Source organism: Macaca thibetana, chromosome 19 (genome assembly GCF_024542745.1).
Source record: "Macaca thibetana thibetana isolate TM-01 chromosome 19, ASM2454274v1, whole genome shotgun sequence".
In the NCBI taxonomy this organism is placed as follows: Eukaryota; Metazoa; Chordata; class Mammalia; order Primates; family Cercopithecidae; genus Macaca; species Macaca thibetana.
The window spans coordinates 33430388-33453496 of NC_065596.1; the positions used below are offsets into that span (position 1 = coordinate 33430388).

General features: G+C 45.3%; 1 long non-coding RNA gene and 1 pseudogene across 1 annotated transcript; one reads left to right on the forward strand and one right to left on the reverse strand.

The window, feature by feature from the left end:
* Positions 1 to 2677: 2677 nt before the first annotated feature.
* LOC126943085 (uncharacterized) lies at positions 2678 to 21250 on the reverse strand. The gene is made up of 3 exons (XR_007721698.1): positions 20964 to 21250; positions 14306 to 14350; positions 2678 to 3465 (listed from the first exon to the last, which is right to left on the reverse strand). It is a non-coding gene; the product is annotated as an uncharacterized LOC126943085 (long non-coding RNA).
* On the forward strand, positions 14726 to 15396 carry LOC126943066 (ubiquitin-conjugating enzyme E2 E3-like; annotated as a pseudogene).
* Positions 21251 to 23109: the final 1859 nt, after the last annotated feature.

A 23109-nucleotide genomic window follows, 5' to 3' on the forward strand; every position in this document is an offset into this window, starting at 1 on the left:
TTTATTTCCCATATTTAAAATACATGCTGTCAATTTCAGCTAAGCTCCCAGAAGTGCACTGTCATCCTCATCTGAGACGTGGAAGACTGCAAGGGAATGTGTTTGGGGGTTTAAGAAGTCACTTAGGGACACAGGAAGGTGGAGATGACTGTTTGATGTCCCGATAGAGGAGGAGACAACTGGACACAGGACTGTAGAGCTCAGTGGCGAGGCCTGCCGGGGACATGGAGCCGTGTAGGTGGGTTAAAGCCATGAGATGATAAGGTTCAAGGTGATTTGAGTCTAATCCCCTGTTTTTCCCATTCTTGTGCTTTTGTTTTTTACATTTTTGGAGGACTGGAATCCACTTAAAATTCAAATTACAACTAAGCACCTCCCTCTCCTACAGGAAAAGCCACACACTCCACTGTGCTCATCATTTCAGGGTCAGTGTCACTCTGACTGAGCTTTTCTGGTCTTCTCCCTAACCTGTATGTTACAGGCGGGCTCACTGAGGTTCACAGCGGGGGACGTTTCACCAAGTCATCCTGAGAATCTCTGAGTTTTGGAAGGAGGAGTTGCTGGTTTTCATGTGATGGCCAGGAGGGGTCAACAGACAGCGTTGGTCATCCTCCTCTAGAAAATTCCAGGACTGACCATGTGTGGTGGCTCACTCCTGTAGTCCCAGCACTTTGGAAGGCTGAAGCAAGTGGATCAGTTGAGCCCAGGAGTTTGAGACCAACCTGGCAACATGGTGAAACCCCATCTGTAACATAAGTACAGAAAATTAGCCACGCATGGTGGTATGCATCTGTGGTCTCAGCTATTTGGGAGGCTGACCGGGGGGGATCACTTGGGCCTCAGAGGCAGAGATTGCAGTGAGGCAAGATCGTGCCACTGCACTCAAGCATGGGTGACAGAGTGACACTCCGTCTCAGAAAAAGGAAAAAAACAATTCCAGGACCATCATTTATATAAAAGAAATGTCCCTTTCAACATCCAAGATTCTGATGGCACGAATCGTAAACATGTAATTATTTTCCCAGAAAAATGACAGTAATAACGTTCAAAATAAACACAATTGTGAACACATAGCTATAGGTTTTTAAAACACTGAAATTCAGGCAGCGGTAGAACTAAGCTGTGAGCATATGTTTTCTTCATGAACACATGGGCTCTGCTGAAACAAGGTTCCAGGTCAATCCAGCCCATCCTTCAACATCTGCAAAGAATATTATGGACTAGAGGAACTTGAGGGGAATGTTTACTTAGAAGCTCACAGTTCACCATTTTATCAGATGACATAAGGAAAGAAAATGGAGTGATAGGCTACTTGAACTAAATTTTTATGTTAGTGTAAAGAAAATAGGTCCTAGGGCCAGGTGCAGTGGCTCATACCTGAAATCCCAGCACTTTGGGAGGCTGGGGCGGGCAGATCTCCTGAGGTCGGGAATTTGAGACCAGCCTGATCAACGTGGAGAAACCCCATCTCTACTAAAATTACAAAATTAGCCGGGCGTGGTGGTGGGCGCCTATAATCCCAACTACTCAGGAGGCTGAGGCAGAAGAATCGCTTGAACCCCGGAGGCGGAAGCTGCGGTGAGCCAAGATCACACCATTGCACTCCAGCCTGGGCAACAAGAGTGAAACTCCATCAAAAAAAATAAATAAAAAAAAGAGAAAGAAAGTAGGTCCTTGACATCTTTATCAAATACACATTGAAACAACCTAAAATCATTTATCAGGTACCAGAAAAAGTTTCCAATATATGATACAGACTAGAAAGCATGCAGTCTTCAATGTAAACTGAACACAATACATTTCATAGAGAAACTATATTAAAATAGTTAAAAATATATACTTCTAATGAAATGTGGGGTCAAAGGAGAAAATTTTGAACACATAGTTAAAAAACAATGATGTGAGGCTGGGGTGCAGTGGCTCACAGCTGTAATCACAGCACTTTGGGAAGTCAAGGTTGGCAGATCACAAGCTCAGGAGTTCAAGACCAGCCTGGACAATATGGTGAAACCCTGTCTCTACTAAAAACACAAAAAATAGCCGGGCGTGGTGGCGGGCACCTGTAGTCCCAGCTACTCGGGAGGCTAAGGCAGGAGAATCACTTGAACCCAAGAGGTGGAAGTTTCAGTGAGCTGAGATCGTGCCATTGTACTCCAGCCTGGGCAACACAGTAAGACTCCATCTCAAAAAAAAAAAAAAAAAAAAAAAAAACCGTTATGAGCTCACAAAATTCTACTAAAGCTTATTTGAGAAGTAGCTATTTATTTTATTTTTTTGAGATGGAGTCTCACCCTGTCACCCAGGCTGGAGTGCAGTGGTGCAATCTCAATTCACTGCAACCTCTGCCTCCCGGGTTCAAGCGATTCTCCTTCCTCACCCTCCTGAGTAGCTGGGATTACAGGCGCCAGCCACCACACCTGGCTATTTTTTTGTATTTTTAGTAGAGACGGGGTTTCACCATGTTGGCCAGGTTGGTCTCGAACTCCTGACTTTAAGTTATCCACCTCCCTTAGCCTCCCAAAGTGCTGAGATTACAGGCGTGAGCTACCGTGCCTGGCCCAAGAAATACCCTATTTTATTTTATTTTTTGAGACAGAGCCTCACATTGTCACCCTGGCTGCTGTGCAGTGGCACAGATCTTGGCTTGCTGCAACTTCCGCCTCCTGGGTTCAGGCTATTCTCCTGCCTCAACATCCCGAGTAGGTGGGATTACAGGCGCCTGCCACCACGCCCGGATAATTTTTTGTATTTTTAGTAGAGACCAGGTTTCACTATGTTGGCCAGGTTGTTCTTGAACTCTTGACCTTGTAATCTGCCCGCCTTGGCCTCCCAAAGTGCTGGGATTACAGGCGTGAGCCACTGCGCCTGGCCAAGAAATACTCTTTACTTCACTTTTTAAATGTTGAGAAAATATAATTGAAAACAAACAAAAAAAATATTCCCCTAAATGAGATATCGTCTCCACCACAACAACAAGACCTTGCCACATACATCACTTTCATATTGTTTCTCTTCTAAATGGATTATCTGATGTTTTCTTAAAAGTGAGCTACAATTAAAGGCTTTGCCACTTTCATTACATTGGAAAGACTTTTCTCTCATGTGTACCTCCTGTTTTTGTGTGAGTAATGATGAATTGAGGAAATTATTTCCATAGTTATAAGAAATATGGGTTTGGGGCCTACAATAAATTCTTTGGGATGTTGAAACTGAAGAACCATCACTAGTAGACTTCTCAACTTGATTACCAATTTTCCCTTCAGTCTGAAATATGTGGAGTTCAGACCAATATGAATAAAAGCTTGATCCCAGCTGGTCTTTAATAGGCTTGTTTCCAGCAAGCCTTTGATCATATCAGTCTGTACTACCGGCCAACTTTTTTATTTTTGTCATGGGTGCTCCATGGGCATTTCTTTCATCTTCTTGCCACTGAAACTCAAAGTCATGAATATCTTTCTCAATTTCCTGTGTGAGGAAAGAAAGAGAGATCAGATTATTACTGTGTCTATGTAAAAAAAGGAAGACATGAGAAACTTCATTTTGATCTGTACTAAGAAAAATTGTTTCTGTTTTGAGATGCCGTTAACCTGTAGCTTTAGCCCCAACCCTGTGCTCACAGAAACATGTACTGTATCGAATCAAAGTTTAACGGATTTAGGGCTGTGCAGGATGCCCCTTGTTAACAACACGTTTGCAGGCAGTATGCTTGGTCATCGCCATTCTCCATTCTCTATTAACCAGGGGCACAATGCACTGCAGAAAGCCACAGGGACCTTTGCCCAAGAAAGCCTGGGTATTGTCCAAGGTTTCCCCAATGAGACAGCCTGAGATATGGCCTCGTGGGAAAGGAAAGACCTTACCATCCCCCAGCCCGACACCCATAAAGGGTCTGTGCTGAGGAGGATTAGTGAAAGAGGAAGGCCTCTTTGAGGTTGAGATAAGAGGAAGGCTTCTGTCTCCTGCTCGTCCCTGGGAATGGAATGTGTTGGTGTTAAGTCGACCATTCCCATTCTTTCTATTCTGAGACAGGAGAATATTCTGAGATAGGAGAAGGCCCTCCTCCTTCCCCCTTGCCTAGTTCTCAAGACAGGAGGAAAGGAAGAAAACAAAAAGTTAGAAAGAAACAGAAGTAAGAGAAATAGCCAGACAACCTTGGCACCACCATTCGGCCCTGGTGGTTAACAAAAAATAGTAATAATAATATCAACCCCTGACCTAAACTACTTACGTTATCTGTAAATTCTAGACATTGTGTGAAGAAGCATTGCAAAATTTTCTGTTCTATTAGCTGATGCATGTAGCCCCCAGTCACATTCCCCATGCTTGCTCGATCTATCACGACCCTTTCACGTAGACCCCTTAGAGTTGTAAGCCCTTAAAAGGGCCAGGAATTTCTTTTTCGGGGAGCTCGGTTCTTGAGACGCGAGTCCGCTGATGCTCCCGGCCGAATCAAGCCACATCTTTCTTTAACCCAGTGTCTGAGGGGTTTTGTCTTCTGCTCGTCCTGCTGTATTTCTTGACTCCCTGACTGGGAAGCAAGGTGATTAATGGATGGTTGAGGCAGCCCCTTCGGCGGCTTAGCCCTGCCCTGTGGAGCATCCCTCCAGAAGACTCTGGCCAGCTTGAGCGACGTGGATCCTGAGAGTGCTCCCGGGTAGGCATTTGCCCCAGTGGAACACCTCATCAGAGCAGTGCCTGGCAGGCCCCCCATGGAGGATCAACGCAGCGGCTGAACACTGGGAAGGAACTGGCACTTGGAACCCAGTCATCTGAAACACAGTAACACTGGTCTTGGGAACTTGCCCACTCCATTTGAATGGAAGCGTGGCCTGATCACCCATGGCGTGCCTTCATTGGCACTTTGGTTTTGGTTTTAACTTGGCTTGAATTGCTTGATGAACAGGTGTGCCTTTAATGACACTTTGGCTTTGGTTTTGATTTTGATTTAGTGTGAATTAGACGAGTCAGTGACCTTTTACCCTTTCTTTCTTGTAGTGTGAGTGTTGTTTTGCTTGAGGATAAATTGGTCAGGCACAAAGTAAGCCCACTCCGCTATGAACTATGTTGAAAAATTTCAAGAAAGGATTTAACAGAGACTATGGAGTTACTATGACACCAGAGAAACTTAGAACTTTGTGTGAGATAGATTGGCCAGCATTAGAAGTGGGTTGGCCCCCAGAAGGAAGCCTGGACAGGTCTCTTGTTTCAAATGGCACAAGGTAACTGGAAAGCCAGGACACCCAGACCAGTTCCTGTACATAGACACTTGGTTACAGCTGGTACTAGACCCCCCACAGTGGCTAAGAAGGCTGGCAGCAGCAGTGCTAGTAGCAAAGAGACAGATAGCCAAGGAAAGATCCTGCTCCACCTGCCAAAGGAAAAAAACTCCTAAAGTTCTGTCCGACCCAACACCAGAAGACCCATTGCAGGAGATGGCACCAGTGATCCTGGTGGTGCCTTCCCCTTACCAGGGAGACAGGATCCCCACTCTTTAGCCCACAGAACTTGTGCCTCCACAAGACACACACACCTCTAGGCCACCCAGAGTAGACAAGAGAGGATGTGAAGCCTAGGGAGAAACCCCTCCCTTGGCAGCTCCTTTACGACCCAAAACTGGGATACAAATGCCCCTGAGAGAGCAGCGGTATACTGGGATAGATGAGGATGGGCACATGGTGGAGAGGCGTGCTTTGTGTACCAGCCCTTCACCTCTGCCGACCTTCTCAACTGGAAAAACACTTTGTCCTATACTGAAAAGCCACAAGTTCTACTTGTTCTTTTCCAAACTATCATCCTGACCTATAACCCCACTTAGGCTGATGCTACCTCATCAGGAAGAACATGCTCATGTCCCTCTCTAACACAGATGAAAGGTGGAGAGAGCTCCAAGCAGCGACTAAGTGGCTGGAGGAACAGGCACCGGCTGATTACCAAAACCCCCAAGAGTATGTAAGGACCCAGTTCCTAGGAACCGACCCCCGGTGGGACCCAAATGAAAGAGAGGACATGCAAAGGCTGAACCGACACAGGGCAGCTCTCCTGGAAGGATTAAAGAGGGAGCCCGGAAGGCCACAAATGTTAACAAGGCCTCTGAGGTCATCCAGGGAAAAAAGGAAACTCCAGCACAGTTCTAGGAGAGGCTGTGTGAGGCCTATTGCATGTATACTCCCTTCCATCCCGATAGCCCTGAAAATCAGCGCATGATTAACGTGACTTTAGTCAAAGCGCAGAAAACATTAGAAGAAAACTGTAGAAACAGGCTGGGTTTGCAGGGATGAATACGTCACAGTTATTAGAAATAGCTAACCAGAGGCCAGGCGCGGTGGCTCACGCCTATAATCCCAGCACTTTTGGAGGCCAAGGTGAGCGGATCACGAGGTCAGGAGATTGAGACCATCCTGGCTAACACAGTGAAACCCCGTCTCTACTAAAAATACAAAAAATTAGCCAGGAGTGGTGGTGGGCACCTGTAGTCCCTGCTACTCGGGAGGCTGAGGCAGGAGAATGGCATGAAGCCGGGAGGCGGAGCTTACAGTGAGCCAAGATTGTGCCACTGCACGCCAGCCTGGGTGACAGAGTAAGACTCCGTCTCAAAGATAGATAGATAGACAGATAGATAGATAGATAGATAGATAGATAGATAGATAGATAGATAACCAGGTGTTTGTAAACAGGGACGCAGTAAGCTGTAAGGAAAACCACAAAGAAAATGAACGCCAAGCCCGGAGAATCATCGACCTGTTAGCCGCAGCAATCCAAAGAGTCTACAGATATGTTAGATATTATGTTCAACATAACACGTGATATTCATTATCTGGATGAGCTAAAATACAAGTGCTGTCTCAGAGATGACAAAGTTCGGCGGGTTTAAAGAAAGGAAAGTCAGGGCTGGACGCGGTGGCTCGCGCCTGTAATCCCAGCACTTTGGGAGGCAGAAAAAGACGGGAAAAAAAAGGAAAAAGAAAAAGAAAGGAATGTCCAAATCGGAAAACTGGCATGATCACAGCAATAGCCATGACGAGCATTTGTGAATGCTTCCCATGTGCTATATACACTCTTCTAAGCGCTTCGCATGTCCTCAGCCGAAAACTAACAACTGTCCCATGAGACAAGATTTGTACTGGGAGAGAACTGCCTCACACACACTCTAGGAAAGTGGCCACATATCAAATAGCTAAAAATGTCAACCTAAGCACCTGAATCCAGATGTCTGGGATTCAGCTTTGAATATAACCACCTAAATAACAGATACAGCTTCAAAACTAAACTGACAGGGGTTTACCTAGTGGAGAGAACATGCGAGAATTCCAAGGGTAGAAGCAGAGTCTTGCTCTGTCACCCAGGCTGGAGTGTGGTGATGCGATCTCAGCTCACAGCAACCAGTGCCTCCTGGGTGCCAACGATTCTCTTGCCTAAGCTTCCCAGTAGTTAGGATAACAGGTGCCTGCCACCACAAGATAATTTCTGTGTTTTTAGTAGACAGGAGGTTTCACCATGTTGGCCAGGCTGGTCTTGAACTTCTGACCTCAAGTAATCTGCCCGTTTCAGCCTCCCAAAGTGCTGGGTTTACAGGTGTGAGCCACCACGCCTGGCCCAATTCTTCTTACTTTTAAGTCACTACTGTGATAGCTGATGACAATGGAAAATACCTAACATCATTTCAACTATTATAAAAATAAAACATTTCTTCTTCTTTTTTTTTTTTTTTTGGAAAAGAGTCTCGCTCTGTCACCCAGGCTGGAGTGCAGTGTTGTGATCTCGGCTCACTGCAACCTCCGCCTCCCGGGTTCAAGCAATTCTCCTGCCTCAGCCTCCTGAGTAGCTAGGATTGCAGGTGTGCACCACTGAGGCAGGATGCTTCAGGCTCAGAGAAGATTGGCTACAATACTTGGCATTTCAGAAAGCAAAGAGACAGAATAATCCACTGAGGAATATCACTTACCTGAGGAATCAAAACCATCCTGGCTAACACGGTGAAACCTTGTCTCTACTAAAAATACAAAAAATTAGCCAAACATGGTGGCAGGCACCTGTAGTCCCAGCTACTCGGGAGGCTGAGGCAGGAGAATGGCATGAACCCGGGAGGCGGAGTTGCAATGAGCCGAAATCAAGCCATTGCACTCCAACCTGGGCGACAGAGCGAGACTCTGTCCCCAAAAACAAAAAAATAAATTAAAATAAATTAAAAAAGGAAAATAAACATAAGGCTGGGTGCAGTTGCTCATGCCTGAAATCTTAACACTCTGGGAGGCCGAGGTGGGCAGATCACCTGAGGTCAGGAGTGTGAAACCAGCCTGGCCAACATGGTAAAACCCCATCTCTACTAAAGATACAAAACTTAGCCAGGTGTGGTGGCGCTCACCTGTAGTCCCAGCTACTCAAGAGGCTGAGAGAGAAGAATCACTTGAACCTGCAAGGCAGAAATTGTGGTGAGCTGAGATTGTGCCACTGCACCCCAGCCTGGGTGACATACAGAGACTCTGTCTCAAATTAATTAATTAAAAAATGAAAATACAGAAAAATCTGGAGAGGTCTCAGGAATCTGTAGCCAGCCTGATTGGAGAGTGTCCTTCCTCACTGAAGTCAGACACCAAAAACCATGAAAGCTGGCTGATTTCTGAACTGCTGAAGTTCCAACAGACCTTAACCAGATATACAAAGAGAAAACATGGATGATCCCAAGGAATTAAACACAAATTAACAAAACAGAGACTTAGAAATAATCAGACCAAAAATTCAAAATAAGCCTGGGCAACATGTTGAAAACCTGTTCCTACCAAAAATACAAAAATTAGCTGGACATGGTGGTGCACACCTGTAGTCTTAGCTACTTGGGAGGCTGAGCTGGGAGGATCGCTTGAGCCTGAAATGCAGAGGCTGCAGGACACATGGTGCTGTGTTCTCAGAGAGGGCGCTTTTGCAGCTGGGAGTAAGGATGGAATCTTCCCAGATCTAAGATAAGAGGAAATGCCACATCCTAGAAGAAGCCATCAGTTTCTCAATAGCGCCCCCTGCAGGAACCCTCCAGATACATGTAGCGAAATCAGCACACTCACAGGCAGCCAGCGTGGCGTCCGCGGTAACAGCGAAAAACTGGGAAGGATTCACGTGTCTTCATTCAGAGAATGCGCCAAAAAAGATGAAAAACAGCAAGCTCTCGTTTCCTACCTTCAAAACATGGAAATTTTCAAAACTTGTAGGATAAAATACCGCAACAAAACATTTCTCATGCCGAGCTCAGTGGCTCACGCCTGTAATCCCAGCACTTTAGAAGGCTGAGGAGGGAGGATCACTTGAAGCCAGGAGTTCCAGACCACCCTGGCCAACATGGTGAAACCCCATCTCTACTAAAAAATAAAAAAACTTAACCAGGCTTGGTGGTGCACACCTGTAGTCCCAACTACTCCAACTACTCGGGACGCTGAGGCCCAAGAATCGCTTGAACCTGGGGGCCAGAGTCTGCAGTGAGCTGAGATTGCACCACTGCACTCCAGTCTGGGCCACAGGCGCATTCATCAAAGAATTTTTTCTAAAATCTCAAAATGATGTCTGAATATATTTCTGCAGGACTTATGCTGACTTGCCACAGAACTCTCAGCAGAGAATCCCCATTGAGCCATGGGAACGGGTGGAAGGCTGGACAGGAAAGGGGATGCATAAATGCACTTTTCTTTAGACTTTCACTACACAACACATACATACATTGTGTGGTGTTTAAAATTTAAAAAACAATTTAATAATAGGTAGAAGAATATGGCTCCATCTTCTCTAACAATAAGTTCTGCTCTGATGTCAGAGTAAAATTATAATCATTTTTACCTAAAATGCCTGCTTCATCAGAGTTCCTGCAAAAACGAAACAACCTCTTTTTTTTTTTTTTTGAGACGGAGTCTTGCTCTGTCACCCAGGCTGGAGTGCACTGGCGAGATCTTGGCTCACTGCAACCTCCACCTCCCAGATTGAAGCAATTCTCCTGCTTCAGCCTCCCAAGTAGGTGGGACTACAGGCGCGTGCCACCACGCCCGGCTAATTTTTTGTATTTTTAGTAGAGAGGGGGTTTCACCATGTTTCCATCTCCTGACCTCGTGATCCGCCTGCCTGAGCCTCCCAAAGCGCTGGGATTACAGGCGTGAGCCACCGTGCCCGGCCAAAAAAGTAAACTTTAATAACTTTAAACATCAGCTAGCACAGGGTTTCTTTCTGTGTGTAAATAATCCAGGTAAACTACAAAATTAGCCGGGTAAATGTAATTTTGTTTACATGCTTGTAAACAAACTTGTCATAATTTAGGATCTAAGGTTATTATTTGACATTAGCTATCTGGGTAATTTCCAGTTTAAGAATTATAGGAGGCCGGGCCTGGTGGCTCAACCCTGTAATCCCAGCACTTTGGGAGGCGGAGGCGGAGGCGGGCGGATCACGAGGTCAGGAGACCAACAGCAACTTGGCCATCATGGTGAAACCCTGTCTCTAAAAACACAAAAATCAGCTGACCGTGGTGGCTTGCGCCTGTAGTCCCAACTACTCGGGAGGCTGAGACAGGAGAATCGCTTGAACCAGGGAGGAGGAGGTTGCAGTGAGCAGAGATCGCCCCACTACACTCCAGCCTAGGCCATAGAGCGAGAGACTCCGTCTAAAAACAAACAAACAAAAAAAACAAAAACAAAAAAGAAGACAGAGAAAATACAGTTACAAGTTTTCTAAATAAATGTCTTGAGAAAAGAAAGGACGGGAAAGTTGTCCTTCACCTCCAGTGTGCAATAGGCAGTTCCACATGCATGTCACCCTCCATTTTCCATTATCCACTCAAACAACACAGGTCCTTGCTTAAAGAAGCATCTCTTTTTTTTTTTTTTTGAGACGGGTCTCGCTCTGTCGCCCAGGCTGGAGTGCAGTGGCGCGATCTCCCGCTCACTGCAAGCTCCGCCTCCCGGGTTCACGCCATTCTCCTGGCCCAGCCTTCCGAGTAGCTGGGACAACAGGCGCCCGCCACCACGCCCGGCTAATTTTTTATATTTTTAATAGAGACGGGGTTTCACCGTGTTAGCCAGGATGGTCTCGATCTCCTGACCTCGTGATCCACCCGCCTCGGCCTCCCAAAGTGCTGGGATTACAGGCGTGAGCCACCGCTCCGGGCACCTAAACAAGCCGTTCTAAATCTCGGTCCTGGCTGCAACCAGCGCCGCACTCCACCCCCTTACCGAGGTCCTTGCCACCTCGCCCTCCCCCTACCCCAGCTACCCCAGGCTGTGGGGAGCTCGCCCCCGCCCCCCGCCGCAGGCGTCTTTACCTGCTCACAAAAGGCGCTTTGCATTTAAACCACTTTCAAATTAAAAAGAAAAACAGGTCATTCCAGCACTTCCGGAGGCGGATCACCTGAGGTGGAGTTAGAGACCAGCCTGGTCAACAGGCTGGTCTCTAATTTTGTATTTTTCTACTAAAAATACAAAACTTAGCCGGGCATGGTGGTGGGCACCTGTAATCCCAGCTACTCAGGAGGTGGAGGCAGGAGAATGGCTTGAACCTGGGAGGTGAAGGTTGTGGTGAGCCCAGAGCACACCATCATACTCCTGCCTGGGCAACAAGAGCGAAACTCCTTTTTTTTTTTTTTTTTTAACAAAAACAACAAAAAAAATGCTAGTAGTTACACAGTAGGGTTCCTCAGAAAGCAGGGGGAATGCCTCTTGTTTCAAGTTTTTCTTGTTTAGGGGCTTACGTAAAAGCTAAGCTAACTGCTGGTGGGCTGATAGTGTGACAAAACTTACTACTTTGTTGATTTAAAGCGATCCTTGGTATTTTAGTGTGTAAGTACTTGAAAGCATGACTGTAATTATCTTAGAAGCATACATTGTCATGGGATATTGGGTCATGTGGACATTGTGCTTCTGTAGGAGTTTGTCCTTGCAGATACCATAAGCTGCTTTCCTTAACCATTAACATCTTATGACCTTGACTTGTGCAGTAAGGAGTATGTCTTCCTAGTTTTAAAGGACTTGAGCTTTGACATCCTGGCTCTCCTAGATTCCTGCTTAACAGTTTATCCACTCGTACACCACAGAGTCTAAGCACCATTGTGGAAGACACCACTCCGGTAATATATCAAAGACAGACTGAGCACCTACTCCAATAACATAAATAGTAATAGCAATGCTATGGGAAATATTAAGAAGTTAAATGTATGTATACAATTGATCATTTATTATTTTCAGTTTTATATTGGCTAAAACTACATAGGATGGTTAATCAAATATTAGAAATGTCTTTCAAAAATGCGATCTAATATAAACACACATAGTTTGAGAAGACCATTTCCTCTATGTTCAATATATATGGAGTTCAGATTTATGAACTTATTTTATGCTTTTCATCAGATCGTTTGTTTTCTATCTTGATTTCTTCTGTGTTCATGAGCTTGTGAACCAAAAGTATTTAATAGGTCTCAATTTAGAAAGTTTACTTTGCCAAGGTTAATGATGTGCTTTGCAGCCGATGTGGTCCAGATGTAGCTGGGTGATATATCTTCTGCTGTGGCCTCAAGCAGACAGAGAGCAGGGAGACAAGGAACCAAGTTCTCGGTGCCTCTTGTGTTAAGGGCATGCATCCATTCCTGAGGCTTCCCTTCTGTGATCTAATCACCTCCCGCAGTCTTCAACTCCTAATCCCATCACATTGAGGGTTAGAATTTCAACATATATGTTCTGGGATGGACACATTCATTCCACAACACTGTCCATTATATCTCTCTCTCTTTTTTCTTTTTTAGAAGGAGTTTCACTCTTGTTTCCCAGACTGGAGTGCCATGGCGTGATCTTGGCTCACTGCAACCTCTGCCTCCTGGGTTCAAGCAATTCTCCTGCCTGATTCTCTAGTAGCTGAGATTACAGGCAGATGCCAAAATACCCAGCTAATTTTTGTATTTTTAGTAGAGATGGGGTTTCACTATATTGGTCAAGGCTGGATTTGAACTCCTGACCTCTGGTGATCCACCCACCTCGGCCTCCCAAAGTGCTGGGATTATAGGCATGAGCCACCATGCCCGACTGATATTTTTAATTTTACATAGACCAATTTAGTGATCTTTACTTTATCAATATTTCTTGATTTGTGCCATGGAACTGCCAGTTTTTCCTCTCCCAGTATACAAAGAATTTCAACCACAATTTTCTTTGTCTTGATACAATTTCATCTTTTAATTTCACCTATAGTCGAGACCAGCTCAGTCGGGGAGACCCTAACCCAGCGGTGCTGGAGGAATTAAAGACACACACACAGAAATATAGAGGTGTGAAGTGGGAAATCAGGGGTCTCACAGCCTTCAGAGCTGAGAACCCTGAACAGAGATTTACTCACGTATTTATTAACAGCAAGCCAGTCATTAGCATTGCTTCTATAGATATTCGATTAACTAAAAGTATCCCTTATGGGAAATTAAAGGAATAGGTTGGGCTACTTAACTGCAGCAGGAGCATGTCCTTAAGGCACAGTTCGCTCATGCTATTGTTTGTGGCTTAAGAATGCCTTTAAGTGGTTTTCTGCCCTGGGTGGGCCAGGTGTTCCTTGCCCTCATTCCGCTAAACCCACAACCTTCCAGCGGGGGCGTTATGGCCATCATGAACATGCCACAGTGCTGCAGAGATTTTGTTTATGGCCAGTTTTGGGGCCAGTTTATGGCCAGATTTTGGGGGGGCTTGTTCCCAACAACCTATCAAATGTGTTGATTTGTACCTACCTTTTAGGTAGATTATGATGGGAGGACCAAACTCATGTTTTTCAAAGCCGTGTCCAGTAAGCCAAACACTAATCATTAGAAGTATTTACAAAGTGACCTACAATTAAAGGCTTTGCCAAACTCATTACATTGGCAAGGTTTTTCTCTTACGTTTTTGTGTGAGTAATGAAGAATGGAGGAAATTATTCCCATACTTATGAGAAATATGGGTTTGGAGCCTACAAGAAATTCTTTGGGCTGTTGAAACTGAGGAGGCATTGTTGATAGACTTCTCCACTGGATTACCAATTTTCCTTTGGGTCTGAAATACGTGCAGTTCAGGCAGATGCGAACGAAAGCTTACTCTAAGTGATCTTTAATAGGCTTGTTTCTAGCATGCCTTCAATCATATCACTCTGTACTATCAGTAAACGTTTTGGTTTTTGTTATGGATGTTTCGTGGCCATTTCTTTCATCTTCTTTCCACTAAAACTCAGTCATGATTATCTTTCTTAATTTCTGGGAAGCAAAAATCTCCAATGTGATGACTTTTATGTCTTTCCAACATCCCTATGTAGAAACCTTCTCCTGTATTACCTTGCTCTGTTGATGAGAATTCCATCATGCTTTTCGAAGAGATATCTACAAAATATAATGACCAATAGGTTTCCAATTGAGTACAGATGGTAAATAATATCGAAATGTGTAAATATTACACAAAAATACTTATTTTAAACTTCCCAAATATGATCTTTAAAGTTTAAGAATACAAAAGGAGTACAATTCTTAAAGAATGGGCGTGATCTGACTGCACAACCCCCTCTGACTTTCAGTGTTCCACATTCCCCGGTCAGAGCCTCCTCGGCTTCTTTTTTTCCCTCTCTCCCCTTTTCCCCCGCCACAGCTGCCTCCATTTCCTTAAGGAAGAGTTTTTTTCTCTTTTCCTCCCCCACACCATAGTGGCGTGTGAACAGGCCAGGCAGGCGGCCGAGTTTTCCAAGCGATAACTTCACCAAGATGTCCAGTGATAGGCAAAGGTCTGATGGTGACAGCCCCAGCATCAGCAGTGGCAGATGTGGACAAGCAAGACCCAGCCGCTCCAGAGGCTGAAGAACATGAGGAAAGAAAACCTTCTGCCAGCCAGCAGAAGAAAAAACACCAAACTCTCTAGCAAAACCACTGCTAAGTTATCCACTAGTGCTAAAAGTATTCAGAAGGAGCTAGCTCAAATAACCCTTGATCCTTCTCCTAATTGCAGTGCTGGGCCTAAGGAGATAACATTTATGAATGGAGATCAACTATACTTGGTCCACCGGGTTCTGTATATGAAGGTGGTGTGTTTTTTCTGGATATCACATTTTCATCAGATTATCCATTTAAGCCACCAAAGGTTACTTTCCACATCAGAATCTATCACTGCAACATCAACAGTCAGGGAGTCATCTGTCTGGACATCCTTAAAGACAACTGGAGTCCCGCTCTGACTATTTCAAAGGTTTTGCTGTCCATTTGTTCCCTTTTGACAGATTGCAACCCTGCAGATCCTCGGGTGGAAGCATAGCCACTCAGTATTTGACCAACAGCACAGAACACGACAGGATAGCCAGACAGCGGACCAAGAGATACACAACATAATTCACATAATTTGTATGCAGTGTGAAGGAGCGGAAGGCATCTTCTCACTGTGCTGCAAAACTTTATAGCCTTTACGATATGAACTTCTGTGTATATGTTACAGTGATTCTACTCTGCTTTTATCCTTTGGAGCCTGGGAGACTGCCCAAAAAGGTAAATGCGATCAAGAGTAGAACTTTGCAGCTGTAGATTAGTTATATTTAAAATGCCTATTGCAAGTCTTGCTTCTCTGGGATATCAAAATGTATTTTGTGATGTACTAAGGATACTGGTCCTGAAATCTACCAAATATTATAGTGCATTTTAGCCTAATTCATTATCTGCATGAAGTGATAAAAGTAGCTGTAGATGACTAGGAATTATGTCATTTGTATTAAACCCAGATCTATTTCTGAGTATGTGGTTCATGCTGTTGTGAAAAGTGTTTTACCTTTTACCTTTGTCTGTTTGTAATAAGAGGATTTCCTTTTACCCTTTGTAGCTCAGACAGCACCTGATGTATCATCTCAAACACAATAAACATACTCCTGAAGGAGGAAAAAAAAAAAAGAAAGAAAGAAAAAGGAAGAAAGGGCATGATCTCGACTCAGCACAACCTCCACCCCCAGCTTCCAGCGATTCTCATGCCTCAGCCTTACAAGCAGCTAGGACTATAGGCGTGTACCACCACACCTGGCTAATTTTTGTAGTTTTAGTAGAGAGGGGGTTTCACCATGTTGGCCAGGCTGGTCTCGAACTCCTGGCCCCAAGTGATTCACCCATCTCAGCCTCCCAAAGTGCTGGGATTACAAACATGAGCAACCATGATGAGCCAGAGATGTGTGTTCTGAAAACAAAGCCAGATAGAGATTGCTGCCTAGTTCTGTGCATGGTCCTATTAGTGAAGAAAAACAATAATGTGCTAAATATGAATAGTAGTGCCATATAAAAATTTGAGGGTAAATCTTGTTTCTCATATAAAAGTAATGGTGTCTCTTTTGCTGATTCCTATGTGATTTGAAATAAATCCCTGGACCTCTAAACACAGTCTGTGGAATAAATAAGACATAAAAAGTAAAGCCAGCAAGTTGACAGACTAGCAAATGCTAGGCCCTCATATCCTCATGGAGACACCAACTTAACAAAAAATTTTTCATCAAAAATATCTTTGCGAAAAAAGTCTGGAAACCAGTAAGGGAGCCGCAGTATTCAATGAACACCGATGCAAAATTGGACTGAATGGGTGGGAAAGTTTGTGGAAATTTGTTCATCTCCATCCCATTGCCTCCCCAGCACAGGGCAGTATGCTTCTCTCATTATTTTCTTTTAGGGACAAAAGAAAAGAGTAAAACTTAAATCCACTGTTCTGGCTTGTCGGGCATTTGCATGACAGACTGCATTCTGTCTCTTTTGACTGGGATTATTGAAAGAAAAAGTGAAGCCCAGGAGCGGTGGCTCACGCCTGTAATCCTAGCACTTTGGGAGGCCAAGGCAGGCAGATCACGAGGTTAGGAGTTTGAGGCCAGCCTGGCCAACATGGTGAAACCCCGTCTCTACTAAAAATACAAAAATTAACCGGGCGTGGTGGCGTGTGCCTGTAATCCCAGCCACTCGGGAGGTTGTGCAGGAGAATCACTTGAACCCAGGAGGCGGAAGTTGCAGTGAGCTGATCATGCGAGTGCAGTCCAGCCTGGGTGACAGGGTGAGACGCCGTCTCAAAAAAAAAAAAGAAAAAAAGAAAGAAACAGTGACATAGTTTGTAAATCAGCTTGGAGGGTGGAGAAAAAGGAAACACAACACACCAAACCTCATAGGATGCAACAAAAACACTCCTAATAAGGAAATTTATAACTGAAAATGACTACATAAAAACAGAATAAGAGTTTCCAATCAACAACCCAAGTGTATACCTCAACGAAGTAGAAAAAGAAAAAACTAAACAAAAACATACATAAAAAGGAAATAAAGACTAAAAGAGAAAGAAGTAAAATAGAGAATAGAAAGCACTAAAGTCGTGAAAGTAACAGGTGATACTTTGACAAATTCAAGAAAATTGACAAAAATTGACTTAAAAAACTAAAATCAAAAAGGAATCACAACTCATTCTATACAAAGGAAATAAAGAAGAAATGGATAGATTTCTGGAAACACATAACATACACATACTTAGTAGGAATATAAAAGATACAGACCTGTAACTTGTAGGAAGGTTGAATCAATAATCAAGAACCTCTTCAAAAGAAAAGTCCTGTACCAGGTAACTTCAGTGGAGAACTCTACCAACTCTACCATACATTTTAAGAAGAATTAAAGCTAATCGTCCTTAAACTTAAAAAAAAAAAAAAAAAAAAAACCTCAAAAAGCCAGGCACAGTGGCTCACACCTGTAATCCCAGCACTTTGGGAGGCCGAGGCAGGCAGATCATGAGGTCAGGAGATTGAGACCATCCTGGCTAACACAGTGAAACCCCATCTCTCCTAAAAATACAAAAAAAATTAGCAGGCATAGTGGTGGGTGCCTGCAGTCCCAGCTAATCCAGAGGCAGAGGCAGAATTGCTTGAACCTGGGAGGTGGAGATTGCAGTGAGCCGAGATCGCGTCATTGCACTCCAGCCTGGGTGACACAGCAAGACTTGGTCTCCAAACAAACAAACAAACAAACCCTGAAAAGATGGGAAAGGAGGGAATACTTCCAAACTCATGCTATTAGGCTAGCATTACCTTGACATCAAAGCAAGGCAAAGCTACTACAAAATATAGAAAAATATCCCCAATGGATGGGGAAAATAATTTTCAGAACACCTCCCCCAAACTAGCAAGTTAAAATCAAATGCATATTAAAAGGTCGTATACCATGACATGTGAGTTATTACTGGAATGCAAAGATGGTAAAACACACGAATATCAATCCATGTAATACTCCACATTCAGAGAATTAAAGGGGGAAACGACATGATTTTCTCACTTGACGCAGCAAACATTTGTAAAGTGAACACATTCTTTTGTGATAAAATCACTCAACGCGATAAGAACACAAGAAATCCGGTCGGGCACAGTTGTTCACCCCTGTAATCCTAGCACCTTGGGAGGCTGAGACAGGTGAATCATGAGGTCAGCAGTTCAAGATCAGCCTGGCCAAGATGGTGAAACCCTGTCTCTACTAAAACTACAAAATTAGCCAGGCGCCGTGGCGTGCACCTGTATTCCCGGCTACTTTGGAGGCTGAGGCAGGAGAATTGCTTGAACCTGGGTGGCAGAGGTTGCAGTGAGCAGAGATCACCTCACTGCACTCCAGCCTGGGGGACAGAGTAAGACTCCATCTCAAAAAAAAAAAAAAAAAAAAAAAAAAAAAGAAACCTACCTCAACATAACAAAGGCCACTTAGGAATAGCTCACAGTTACCATCATACTTGATGGTGAAAGCCTGAAATCTCTTCCTCTAAGATCAGGAAAGAGAAGCCTGCTTTTGCCATTTCTATTCAGCATATTACTGGAATCCTGACCAAAGAAATTAGACAAGAAAAAGAAATAAATGCCAAGCAGCAGAAAAAGAAAAGTAGAATGCTCTGTGTTCACAGAAGATACCATCTTACATATGGAAAACACTAAAGATTCCAAGGGAAAAACTGTGAAATTACATGTGATTAGGAATATAAGGAACTCTTATAATTCAACCACAGAAATTAAAAACAAAAATTAAAAAATGAATCAAGACCAGGCATGGTGGCTCATGCCTGTAAAGTCAACACTTTGGGAGATGGAGCTAGACAGATCACCTGAAGTCAGGAGTTCGAGACCAGCCTCCTGCCTCAGCCTCCTGAGTAGCTGGGACTACAGGCGCCTGCCACCATGCTGGCTAATTTTTGTATTTTTAGTAGAGACAGCATTTCACCATGTTGGCCAGGTGGTTTTGATCTCTTGACCTTGTGATCCACCCGCCTTGGCCTCCCAAAGTGCTGGAATTACAGGCCTAAGCCACCGCGCCTGGCCTGCAATTCTTATTCTCAAATTTAAACAAAATTTAAATTTATCACGAGAGAGAAATCAACATGTCACAATTATCACATACAATCAACCCACCACTCACCTGCACCCCTCTTTCATCATTACTGTTCCCTTCCCTCACTCTGTATCTCTCATTCTCATCTGTGTCTAGCTTTTTTTCCCGTTTCCCCCCGGGTTTCTGCTCCTTATTTTGTGCCTCTCTCCTCTCCTGCTCTTTCTCCCCTTCTTCCCTCGAATTCTTCAATTCCATATATTCTCCTCCATTGTTGCAACTTGTTTCGCCCCGTACTCGTCTTTCTCCCCTATCTTTCCATTGTCCGAAATCTACATGTTATTTCTGCTGCCCCGTGGCTCTCCCTGTTAAATTCCTTCTTCCCTGTTATAACCCGCTGTCCTCAATCTCTGGCACCCGCAAATGCCCAGGCCTCCCCCTGCTCTCCTTGTCACCAGCTGCCCCTCTCGCTGTCCCACCATCATCCTGCTCTGTCTTCAGTGGCTCCAAATCCCTCCTCTTCCCCACTCTGAGGGGCCTCCCCTTTGCTGGCTCTCTCTTTATCTTGCTGTCCTTCAGCTTGCTGGACATCGAGCTTTTCTCTACATTTCTCCAGTTGTTTCCCTGTTACTTTCTCAACTCCTTCGTTCTAACTTCTTTTTGCAAATTCTTCACTCATAGTCTACTTTGCCATGTGTTTACGGGTTTCCTTCATTCTTTCCTCTCGTTTTTCTATTTCTCTCTCAGTTCTCTGTCTCTTTCTCTGTCTCCTGATCCTTTTAGCCCACACATTCACAGGAGGGTTTGGAGTAAGACGCCTGCATCCCGGAGGAGCACATTTCCAAGGGGTGGAGCTGGGCAGGCAAGAACCGGACAGGCCCCGGGCGCCTCCCCAACGCACAAGCGATGACTGCGAAGAGACCTGGGGACGAGCAGGGCCCGGCACGAGGAGGAGGGAGGTGGGGGGCGACGGCGCCTTAGGCCGGGGTGGGGGTCTGGAGGATCCTAGGACCCGGCAGAGGACGCGGCCTCCCCGGGACTGCTGCTGCGGCCCTGCGCTACAGGGGCCGACGAGGGCGAGGCTGGGGAACCACATAGCCCTGAATTCACCTCGTGGGTGAGGGCTTTAGGTGGTGCAGGGCAGGAGGAGGGATCAGTAAAAGGTTTTAGGCTGGGCGCGGTGGCTCACGCCTGTAATCCCAGCACTTTGGGAGGCCGAGACGGGCGGATCACGAGGTCAGGAGATCGAGACCATCCTGGCTAGCACAGTGAAACCCCGTCTCTACTAAAAACAAAAAACAAAAAAATTAGCCGGGCGAGGTGGCGGGCGCCTGTAGTCCCAGCTACTCGGGAGGCTGAGGCAGGAGAATGGCGTGAACCCGGGAGGCGGAGCTTGCAGTGAGCTGAGATCCGGCCACTGTACTCCAGCCTGGGCGACAGAGCAAGACTCCGTCTCAAAAAAAAAAAAAAAAAATTTTAAACGAGAACATGGAACGAAAAGACGTGTCTACGTGACCTGAAGGCAGAAGATTCAGGACGGATTCAGACTCAGAATGATTTTACCCCCAAATCATTGACACAACCCCGGCTCTCACGGCGATGTGTGATTTCCTTGGGGAGGGGTTATTTTCAGGGGTGTACGAACCTGCAGATCCCAGGTACGGAAGCACCAGAGGACTGCGAAGCCCAAGTTTAATCTTTACAGACGCGCTGCGGCCCAAGGTTAACTCCGTGCGATCTGCTTCCGGGTCTGAAGGCAACGGCACGCGCAGGGCGGAAGTCTGGGCTTGGCGCGCCCAGCAAGCTGCGGATTGGGAAGGGAAAAAAAGAGGGGGCAGGGCCTGCGCTTTCCTCTTCTGGCTCCCAGCGCATCTCTATTTTCCGGATTAAGGAGGCGATATTTACCAGTGAGGCTGAGGCAACTCAGCAGGATCTCCCTGGGGCGGAGCAAAGTCTGCGATTGGATCCAGGAAAATTCCTGCTATCGAAATTAAGTTTAGTAAAGCCCTGGAATTGTCTGTGAAGGGGATGCCAACTGGAAGGGGAAATGCAAACTCTGCATGCAGTGATAGTCCAATTCCATGCTGACGCCCCACCGAACAAAATAGAAATCCCTTTATTTTCTGGTTTCCATTCACTCCAGAGTCAACCCTGTACTCATTTCCAGAAACTTTTTTTTTTTTTTTTTTTGAGACGGGTTTCGCTCTTGTTGCCCAGGCTGGAGTGCAATGGCGCAGCTACCGGGTTAAAGCGATTTCTCCTACCTCAGCCTCCGGAGTAGCTGGGATTACAGGTACGCACCACCATGTCCGGCTAATATTCTTTTTGTATTTTTAGTAGAGATGGGGTTTCTCCATGTTGGTCAGGCTGGTCTCAAACTCCTGACCTTAGGTGATCCGCTGGCCCCAGCCTCCCAAACTGCTGAGATTACAGGCGTGAGTCACTGTGCCCAGCCCAGAAACGTTCGTAGCGACACCTGGGGCGCAAGGCATGGGAAGCTAGGTCTGTTATCATCCAGATTCACCTTGCCTCTGCACAGGAGACAGTGCACTGAAAACAGCAGGGTTTTGCAGCAAATAAAGAGTTTAATAATCGCAGGGCTAGCCAAGTCGAACAAGTGGGAGAGGGAGAGAAGAGTTAATTATCAAATCCGTCTCCCGAAAAGCTGGGAGACTAGGGGTTTTGAGGATAATTTGGAGCAAGGGGCTAGGAAATTGGTGTGGCTGATTGGTTGGGGAGGAAATTATAGGAGGGTCCAAAACTATCCCGGAGCTGAGTAAGTTTTTGGGTGGGGAGGGGTCACAGGATCGGGTGGTGCCAGTTCTCTGGTACCAGTGAAGAGCTCCAGGTGGTTGAATACTGGAGGTTAAAAAGTAATAAAGAAAATAAGAAGTCCAGGTGGCCTGAGCTGGTCTGCCCAATTGGAAAAGCCTGAAAAACACCTCAAAGACCAATCTTAGGTTTTGACAAAAGTGATGTTATCTATAGGAGCAATTAGGAAAATTACAAATCTTGTGACCTCCATATGGCTGGTTAATGTTTATACCTACATTTTAGCAGAATTCAGTTACCTCCCATAATCCTAACCTTGTGGCCTTTCATCATGTAAAAGGCTTCTTACAAAGGTGGTACACGTCACCTGAGAGGGTCAGTTTGGGAAGGGACTATTATCGTCCTTGCTTCCAAGTGATAACTATAAACTGAATTCTTCCCATAGTTAGTCGAACCAATGCCCAAGAATGAGCAAACACAGCTTCTGTGGTTAGAAACAACAATTAAGTTTCACTATCAATCTTTGCAAAAGCGGTATCAGGTTCAGTGATATGTTAGATGATCAGATGACCAACTTATGCTTTAAATAAGCTGTATTTTTTTTTTTTTTTAAAGAGATGGAGGCCGGGTGCGGTGGCTCAAGCCTGTAATCCCAGCACTTTGGGAGGCTGAGGCGGGTGGATCACGAGGTCAGGAGATCGAGACCATCCTGGCTAACATGGTGAAACCCCGTCTCTACTAAAAATACAAAAAAAACACTAGCCGGGCGTGGTGGCGGGCGCTTGTAGTCCCAGCTACTCGGAGGCTGAGGCGGGAGAATGGCGTGAACCCGGGAGGTAGAGCTTGCAGTGAGCCGAGATCGCGCCACTGCACTCCAGCCTGGGCGACAGAGCGAGACTCCGTCTCAAAAAAAAAAAAAAAAAAGAGATGGAGTCTTGCTCTGTTGCCCAGGCTGAGTGCAGAGGTGCAATCTTGGCTCACTGCAACCTCTGCCTCTTGGGTTCAAGTAATTCTCCTTC